Source organism: Dipodomys merriami, unplaced genomic scaffold (assembly GCF_024711535.1).
Source record: "Dipodomys merriami isolate MVZ:Mamm:240054 unplaced genomic scaffold, mDipMer1.0.p SCAF_318, whole genome shotgun sequence".
Lineage (NCBI taxonomy): Eukaryota > Metazoa > Chordata > Mammalia > Rodentia > Heteromyidae > Dipodomys > Dipodomys merriami.
In genome coordinates this window covers 524,368-533,865 of record NW_027204693.1, presented here as the reverse complement: position 1 = coordinate 533,865, position 9,498 = coordinate 524,368, and the positions used below count along the sequence as shown (strand labels likewise).

Here is a 9,498-nt window from a genome sequence, read left to right as displayed (position 1 = left end):
AAATTTTATTGTCCAGGTAATGTACAGAGGGGTATAGTTACATAAGTAAGGTAATCAATTCATTTCTTTTCTAACTTTTTTACCCCTTCTCCAATGTCTCTCCTTCTTCATTCACAACAACCCCCCCAATATCATTTCCAACATATTGTCTTATGAGTACCATTGTTGCATAGGATCCCCCTTTGTCCTTTGTCTCACCATTTTATTTTTTTCCCTTTCGTTTCCCTAGTTCCCTAGTTCCCTAGTTATAATACCCAGGGTATCAAAATCAAATACAATGACTACAGGGGATAAACCATTGGTGGGTAAAACACAAAAGGATGAAAAGAAATCATGTAATACATTCATAACAACAACAATAAAGAACATATCCTGGAGTTCATTTCATTTAGAATCACCTTATATGGTTATAGTACATAGCTATTGAGTTATTCTGCTCATCTAATAAGGTTATACGTGATGTGCACAATAATGTTCCCCTTTTTACCCAATATTCCCACTTCTGGGCATTTAACCATGTGACCACAAACAAGACCACACTGAAGCTACCAGCACAATTATGTTTATCACAGTATTATTTACCATAGCTAAGATATGGAATCAACTCATATGCCTCTCAATAGATGAATGGAACAAGAAAATGTGACACACACACACACACACACACACACACACACAGACACGCACACACACACACATACACAAATACACATACATGGAATACTATGCTTCCATCAGAAACAATGATACCACCTTATCTGTAAGGAAAAGGAAGATCTTGGAACAAATCATATTAACTGAAGTAAGCCAGACTTAAAGGAACATAGGTCTCAAGTTTTCTCTTATTTGTAATAATTAAGTTACATCAAGGAAAATTTCATGTATTTTAATTTGACATTTTGTTCTATGTTGAGCATATATTATTGCTATATTGCTTGTTATTGTTTCCTTTTTTTGAGGAGGCCTAACATTTATTTAACCAATAAAGTGAAGTATGTAGGCACTGTTATCAGGTTTAATATAATGTATCTACTTAATTTTTTTTATTGTGAAAATATTGTACAGAAGGGTTACAATTACATAGGCAAGGTAATGAGTACATTTCTTATCAAGCATTGTTGATTCCTCTTTTGTTTCCCCTTGCCATCCCTTCCTATAAATCCCCCTACCCTGTGCCAAAGCTGTAAAGTTCGTTTTTTGACATAACATCTTATACATCTCATTGTTGCAATGGGTCCACCTTTATCCCTATTTAAACAATTTTTTCCTTCCCCTCCACAAATTATACCTACATCAAATACAGTGCAAACAGGGGTTATACCGTGGGGGAGAGACATACAAAGCAACACAGAAATATTTTATAAATATGTTAGAAACAATAGCAAGAAAGATTTAAAAAAAAGAGTTCTTATCTTGGTGAACTTTTCGCCTAACATCAACTTATCTGACCATTTCTGCTTGTCTCAGATATATATTAGTTGTTATAAATAAAGGAAACCATGGGATCTATGTTTCTTTGTGCCTAGGTTATTTCACTTAATATAATTTTTTTCAAGTCTTTTCATTTCCTGACAAATGGGGCAACAGGCCGTTATACTTAAAGAATTATGTTCATTTTATCCATTACTGAAGGAAGAACAACTGAAAGAGCAACCCCTATGAGGAAGAACAACTCCTACTTAGTTATCATCATTCCTATGTAAGGCCAGTGTTGTCCCCTGTATCCTCATGTTGTACATTACAACTCTATACTTGGTCATCCTGTATATCTACTATCTTCTACACTGTGACCTAAATGCCCCAGCAATTCCACTTTGCTTTACTTTTTAAAAAAATTATCTCTAAATGTTTGAGATTGGTGTGTGTGTGTGTGTGTGTGTGTGTGTGTTTGTGTGTGTGTGTGTGTGTGCGTGTGTTGTTGTTGTTGTTGTTGTTGTTTTACAAAGATCACAAGACAATATTTTTCTTGATTTGAATACATCTTTCAGGTTATTGTAAGTTGTGGCTAATGGGAGAAGTCTCTTGCTATTTTAAGTATGAAACAGAAAAATATATTTGTGCATGCACCACAGTTGCTTTATTATTCTGTACTTGAACACTTAACTTCGATTTTTATCTTGGCTGTTGTTGTGAATAATGTGAATAATAATGAACCACAGATATATTTATCAGTTATCCATAGAGAAATAATCACATGATCGGTGGATAAGATGATATTTCAAGTTTGCATTTCTTAGAAAATTGCATACTACTTTCTACAATGAGAATACTAACCTGTATGTTGACCAAGAGTGTAGAAAATTTCCTTTTTTCTACACTCTCACCAACATTATTACCTTCTGAGTTTTTTGAAAGGGCAGGTTTTTACTATGTGTAGTACCCTAGACTGGCCTTAGACTCAAATCCCCTTACTCCAACCTCTCCAATGCTTGGAATTACAAGCCTTAACCACCACACGAGGTTCCTCTGATTTTTTAATGAGTATAATAGTTATGAAGTAGTATCATATTAATTTCTCTAATGACTTCTGTTCAGAAAGCATTAAGCCAGCATAGAAGTGGTATTAAACATAATTTTGTAAAGACACTGGCCATTTTCAGGCTATTGGAAAACATGTCTATTCAGAACTTTTGTCCATTTTTAATCATTTCTTGTTAATCTCATCTTTAATCTCTCTATACAAAATCAATAATTAATTCAAGGTTTTAGAAAGAAAAAAATTAAGCAATTACTAACATTTTTCATTTTTCAATAACATGATAAATTGCTTAAATCATTTTCTGTTTACACTTGAGACTATATAACTCAATATAGTTAGACCTTCTATAAGACTATATGTATTTTATTTATTTTAAGATGATTGTTCTTCCAAAGCCTGCGTGTATAATTTCCCTTAGATTCTTTCTGTCTCATGTAGTTCAGATTTCAAATTGAAGAATAAATGTAAAGAAGCAAACAAAAAAATACAGTTCCTCTCATTTGATATTGCCTCTACAAGAATGAGGAAAGAGTTCATCCTCGTAAGGACCTATGATATAATACCAAAAAGAGAATTCATTCTTCTAGGTATTCCCTATTTTTGCAATGTAACTTAAACGAAGTAAAACACAATATACTTTTCAGATACTTTTACGTTTTATTAGTTTTCACATTTTCGTATGGACTTCACCTCAGTCTACAACATTCCTTCATTATTCTGTCCCTGAAATTTTTATACTACCAAGACATAAGATAACCAGTTTGATTTACAGCATGAGAAGTTATCCAACTAGCTTCCTTAGAAACAGAGCATGGTCAATAGATAACATTACTTCTGGTTACTCACTACCTGTAATGGTTTCTGTAATACTTATTGCATTCTATTTAGTATTTAAAAAACTGCTGGCTAAACTCAACGCTCATTCATAGAAATTTATATTAAGTATTTCACAAGTTTTATTTTTCTCAATTCTTAAGGTAACATTTGCGATAATGCTAATATTATTATCATTCTAGTGTTGGGAAAAATTGTAACTAAAGGCACTAAGTGAATGGTCCAAAGACAAACAGTGAGCAAGGAAATAAGTTAATGTTTCCAAAAGTCTTTCAACAATATAAAAAAGGTAGGTAAAACCCCCATTCTCTTACACTCTCAATTCAATATTCATGTTGTCCAAGAAAAAATAGCATAACAATTACTGCCCATGGAGATTGTTTTCTGTTACAGTTTATATTCAACACAGACTGTGTTGGTGACATTGGGTTATCCCGAACAGAACTGAACTTATAAATTGAGGTCCAAAGATAGTCAAATTTCTTCTGTCACTCAGCTCCAATAGCCTTTTTTAAAAAGTACTAAAATTTTAAATAGCTTCACTTACTGTCTTTTAAGAATCCCAAAACGAAATAAGTTCACATATATTCACTCCAAAATGCTTTAATAGTAGGAGATGATAAAACACGCCCCTGAGAAGTAAATTTTCTCCTACTTTTAAAATTATTCTGAAAGCCTTGTGCTGGCTGGTCACTCCTGTAATCCTATCTACTGTAGATATCTACTCAGTAGCCTGAGATCTGTGGATAATAGTTGGAAGCCAATCAGGGCTAAATAAATTCATGAAATTATTTTTCAAAACTTATAATGAACTAGCAAACAGCCTGGAATGGAGATGTAGCTCATATAGTGCTCACCAATCTAGGGAGAGAAGGCCTAGCAATACCTTGAAGCACTGATTTCACTCTGAGCATGCTAATACACAAGCATCGGTGTGTGTGCACGTGTAGGTGCGTGCGCACACACCCACAGACACACCCACACATTTAATCAAAATAACATCATATCAGTGTTCTACACTAATTTCTTTGTTAATGATATTATATGGATAAAATAGAGGAAATAACTATTCCATCTCGGAAAATTTGTATACATATTTTAATTGTAAAAATACTTTACAGAGGGGTCACATTTACATGAGCAAATAATGAGTACAATTCCTAACAGGCATTGTTACCTCCTCCTTTATTTTTCCCCCATCATCCCTACCCTCCCACCTCCACAAATACACCCCCCCTTCCCCGGCCTAAATTGTAAAGTTCATTTTTCAACAGAATGTCTTGTGCATCTCATTGTTACAATTGGTCAACCTGTATCCCTGTTTAAGTATTTTTATTTCCCTTCCCCACCCCAAATTAGAGAAACATATACATAGGATGTAGGGGCACCAACTTCAAATACAGTGAAAACAGGGGTTATAGTGTGGGAGAGGAACATACAAAGAAACAAAAAATATCCCATTGCACATTATAAGTACGTTAGAAACAATAGAGATAAAACTACTTGTTTCCCTATCTTGGGGTTCATTTCCCTTAATATCATCTTATCTGGTCATATGCACATGGCTTTTGACCTTTTCTGCTTATCCCAGACATAAATTAGTTATTGAAAATAATGGAAACCATGGGACGTATGTTTCTTTGGACTTAGCTTACTTCACTTAATGAATTTTTTTTTCTAAGTCTTTCCAATTCCTAAAAAATTGGGCGATGTAATTGTTTCTGATGGAGGCATAGAATTCCATTGTGTACATATACAACATTTTCCTTCATCCATTCATCTACTGAGGGCCATCGGGGTGGGTTCCGTATCTTAGCTATTGTAAATAATGCTGCAGTAAACATAGTTGTGATGGTAGTTTATTTGTGAACATTTGGTTAAATCCCCAAAAGTGGGATTGCTGGGTCATAGTGGAGCTTTTTATGGAGTCTTTTGAGGACCCTCCATACTTTCCAAAGTTGACACTCTCACCAAGAATGCAGTAGGGTTCCTTGTGGCCACATCCTCTCCAGCATCTGGAACACTTCACGAATTTAGGTGTCAACCTTGCACAAGGCCATGGTAATCTTCTCTGTAATGTTCCAATTTTAGTGTATGTGCTGCCGAATTGAGCACAAAACATTTTATTTTTTGGGGTCCGGTCATGGGGCCTGAACTCTGGGCTTGGGCACTGTCCCTCAGCTCTTCAGCTCAAGGCCAGCGCTCTACCACTTGAGCCACAGCACCACTTTTGGCTTTTTGTTCATGCGGTGCTGAGAAATAGAACCCAGGGCCTCAGGCATGCAAGCCAAGCGCTCTACAACTGAGCCAACTTCCGAGCCCGCACAAAACATTTTTTATATATAAAGTGCAACTGATTTTCTTAAACTAGACAATTCAAAAAAGTAAGTTCAAAGGAATTTTCATGAAGTTTTAGAACCATGTATTTCTTACATAAGCACACATTTAAGAATAAAGTCAAGATTGACATGTCAAAAATTAAATAATTCCAGATAATTGTTGTTTGAGATGTGTGGGAGGAGGAATTCCATTATTCTATACAAGGCACCTGTCATAATGAACACTGCAGCAAGTGTTCAGGTTTGTTAAAATTTTAATGTTTTAAATGTATTTAAATTTGAGAATTTGCTTATATATGCCAAAATTAGGACGGTTTGGCAGGTCATAAAAATTTTCTATAAAGTATTTAAGATTTATGGTAGCAGATATATGCTACTAAGTATGTACATTTCAGATTTTATAGAAACATTACTAATGAGAATTTGCAAAGGTTTTGTTTAAAGAAGCAGAGTGAAGAGTTAAGACTGTTAACTACACAGTTTCTGTTAAAACTTTAGAACTTCCATACATTACTTTATAAGTTCGTGAGGAACAAATGATGATATAAGCCATATAAAAAAGATGAGATGAGATGATCCATAAAAAGTAATCTTAGTGGGCAAATTTAAAGATTACTCATAGCCTATAAAACTCTTGTTCAACATCAAAATCTTAGCCAGTGTTAAATGTACAGGAATATGAGAAAATAGTAAAAATCTAATTTGTACTACACTTCAAATACTTAAAACACTGATAATTGTTTTTTTATTTTATTAATTATTAATATTAATTATTAGTTTTCTTATTTGTAGCATTGTTTCCCTTGTAATATAATACAACTTTTTGTAAGTCGAAATCAAGAGTTACTTTGAGAAGGTAACTGGGATGGCCAAGCCAATTTTTAATAGGTGCATGTGAATTTACAAAGAGGAAAATAAAGAACAAAATATTTATTAAAAATTTATCAAGTACAGTCTGAATCAGGAGGGATGATAAATGTCCACACCTAAAATCTTAACCCTAGGCTGAAGCCGCTGTATTACAGAGTTCAGGCCACAAAAGTGAGAGGCTATGTTTTGTTTTGTTTTGTTTTTTATTTTGATTTTGTTGGTTATGGGGCTTGAACTCTGGGGCCTGGGTGCTGTCCCTCAGCTCAAGTCTAGCACTATCACTTGAGCCACACCACCGCTTTTGTCTTTTTCTACTTATGTGTTGCTGAGGAATCAAACCCAGGGCCTAATACATGCAAGGCAAGCTCTCTATACTGAGCCACCTTCCCGGCTCCTGAGAGACAGTGTTTTAAAAAATCATCTAAACATTTGCTTTCTGCATTGGGTTATATAATGAAATATATGAATATCTTTTTGTGTTTTTTGTGAATTGGTATACTTCTAAATTTATACTAACTTCAGCCACTTAATCCTTCTCAAAGTCATGAAATATCTCTGAGAGTTTGCTTCTGTGAAGATTGCTTTTGCATTTATAATTTCTTCTGAGTCATTTTTATTTTTATCAAAATCATTTTATATTTTATGTTGATGGGTTATCATACATCAAATACCTTCAAATGTACATGTAGAGTATAAAGATAGCAGTATGAATATTCTCATACAGCTCTTGTTTATCTTTTATGCATTTTCAGTATTATATTTTTCTCTCTCTTTCACTCTCTCTCATTTTCTCCCTTTCTCTTTCATGCTCCATGTCTGCTACTTATAATTCCTGCACTTCTACTATTGTCCTTCAGGATCCACTGGTTTTGTGGGAACCCGATAGGGACCAACAGTTTCCCTTGCATTCTTTAAGAATTATAAGAGTGACGTGATATTATTCTTTGCCATTCTAAATGGCAAAACAACATATCTAGGAATTCTTTTTCACTTTTACTACTATTATAAATTTTACCTCATAGGAATCATAGGAACGGATAAGATACTTTAACTTGTGACCTAAAAGTTCTTTTTTCTTTTACAAACAACCTTTTTCTTTGATTATCAATAAGTAACTACATGTAGTGAAAACAAACCTATCCTATGGAAAGTAGAGTGAAGTTTTTCACAGAGATGAAAAACAAGGTAATGGGGGGGGGAGTTCTGGGAAGATGGCGGAGGAGAAGCTGGAGGCTAAACAAGGTCTTGCATAGAAAGCAGTTTTATAGTTCCAGTGAACAGTCCTAAGCCAGAGAATCACACCAAGTGTGCCATCACAGGACAGAGAGTTAGGCCAGAGAGGAAAATCCAGGCAAGGAGACAGATCTGAGCTCTTGACAGCAGCTGCCACTGAGGCGGCAGTGGTGGCAGCGGAGGCCGTAGCCACCATACCTGCAATACGGAGATTTCAGGACGAAAGAGCCAGACATGGCAGGCAAGAGGATTCTATTCAACACCACCAAGAACCAACAAGGAGCAGATACCTTCATCCTACAGTTCACAAACCAGAGACAACCCAGGAACCTAATGTCCTCAGAGGAGGGAAGGCCACTCCTCCCCCCCATTACCAGAGATCTCCATCTTTGATACTGACAAAGCTCAGCTGAGCTGCTAAATCCAACTCAGGCCTTGGAAGAAAACTAGAGTCATTTAGCAGGTCACAAGAACCTAACGGATCTTCCAGACTCAGCTTCACCCAGGGAAAAGTCACCCAGCTTGGGCCACCAGCCCCAGGAGTGGGTTTCTTCACTGGGTAATTAGAGCCAGAGGCTGCCCGTCCCTTTAGCAGCCTGGACAACCAATTGAAATTCAGTAAACATAAACCCTGAGAGTGGCTCCAGGCTGGGCTCTGTGAGTCTTTCACATTCTAGCCCCTCAGGGGAAAGCTACGGTTTGTTGAAAGTCCTCAACTCTACCCAGAACCTAACCTCATCACAGCATCTCCAAACTTGAGGAAACATCCATCTCCCTATTTTGTGATACTATTGAACCATCCTATTGAACTAGCCTGGGAGGAGGAACACATAATCCTGGGTAAAGCAGAGCATTTTTCTGCCTGCTCAAACAAACTGACTTAAGAAACCAACCAAGCCACAGGAAAATCAAGCACCGCAAGCAGACCAGAGACTCCAACAAGAGGCTGATTATGACACAAGGGAGATACAGGATGTTCTCACCCCTCCCAAAAAAAAAATCAAAGAACTTTTTCTTTATTTTTTGTACCTTTTATAAAATTTTTTTCTAAAAGTATTTTTAAATTTTTAATTTTTACCTTTTTTGAAAAAAATTGTCTTCTAGAAACATTTTTTTCTTCCTCTTATAATTTACATTTTAGAGGTATATGTTTGTGAGTGTTTTTCTTTAATTTTTTTTTAATTTTTTTCTTTTATGTTTAGCTCTACTGAACTTTTGATCCTTTTTTCTTTCTTTCTCATTCTTTTCACCTTTTCCTCTGTTTTGTTCTTCTTTGTGTGACTTAATTGCTGTTCTGTACAACCTCAGATATACCCGTAGTCGATTATTAGACCTTATCCCCCATTGTGTACACACTTAATCCACAAATTTATTACTCAATTCAAAACCTCTTGGACTTAAATTCCTTATTAGGAGTACTACCTCTTTATATCTATATAATATTTTTAAGTATCTTTATTATTAAGTTTTTAACATCCCCTTTATATCCCTCCCCTTTTCTCATTATATCCACATTCTTCTCTGAATATTTCATTTTCAAATATGCATAATTTTTAAATATTGCAATTTTTAATTTTGTATTTTGTATTTATCCTTGTCTATTTTTTCCCCTTTCTCTTTCTTCTTTTTTCTCTGTACTTTCATCCTATCCAACCTATTTCATGCTTTAACATTAGGACTTAGTTAAGTTGTCTCCCTGTGCTTTCCCACATCTCTCTATTCCTATTTTTACCCACATCTCTC

The 9,498-nt window shown here is 35.2% G+C and overlaps 1 non-coding gene across 1 annotated transcript; it reads right to left on the bottom strand.

Annotated features, from left to right (window-relative positions):
• Window positions 1-5,322: 5,322 nt before the first annotated feature.
• Window positions 5,323-5,428, bottom strand: LOC138841367 (U6 spliceosomal RNA). The gene has a single exon (XR_011376405.1). It is a non-coding gene; the product is annotated as a U6 spliceosomal RNA (small nuclear RNA).
• Between the last annotated feature and the right edge of the window lie 4,070 nt (window positions 5,429-9,498).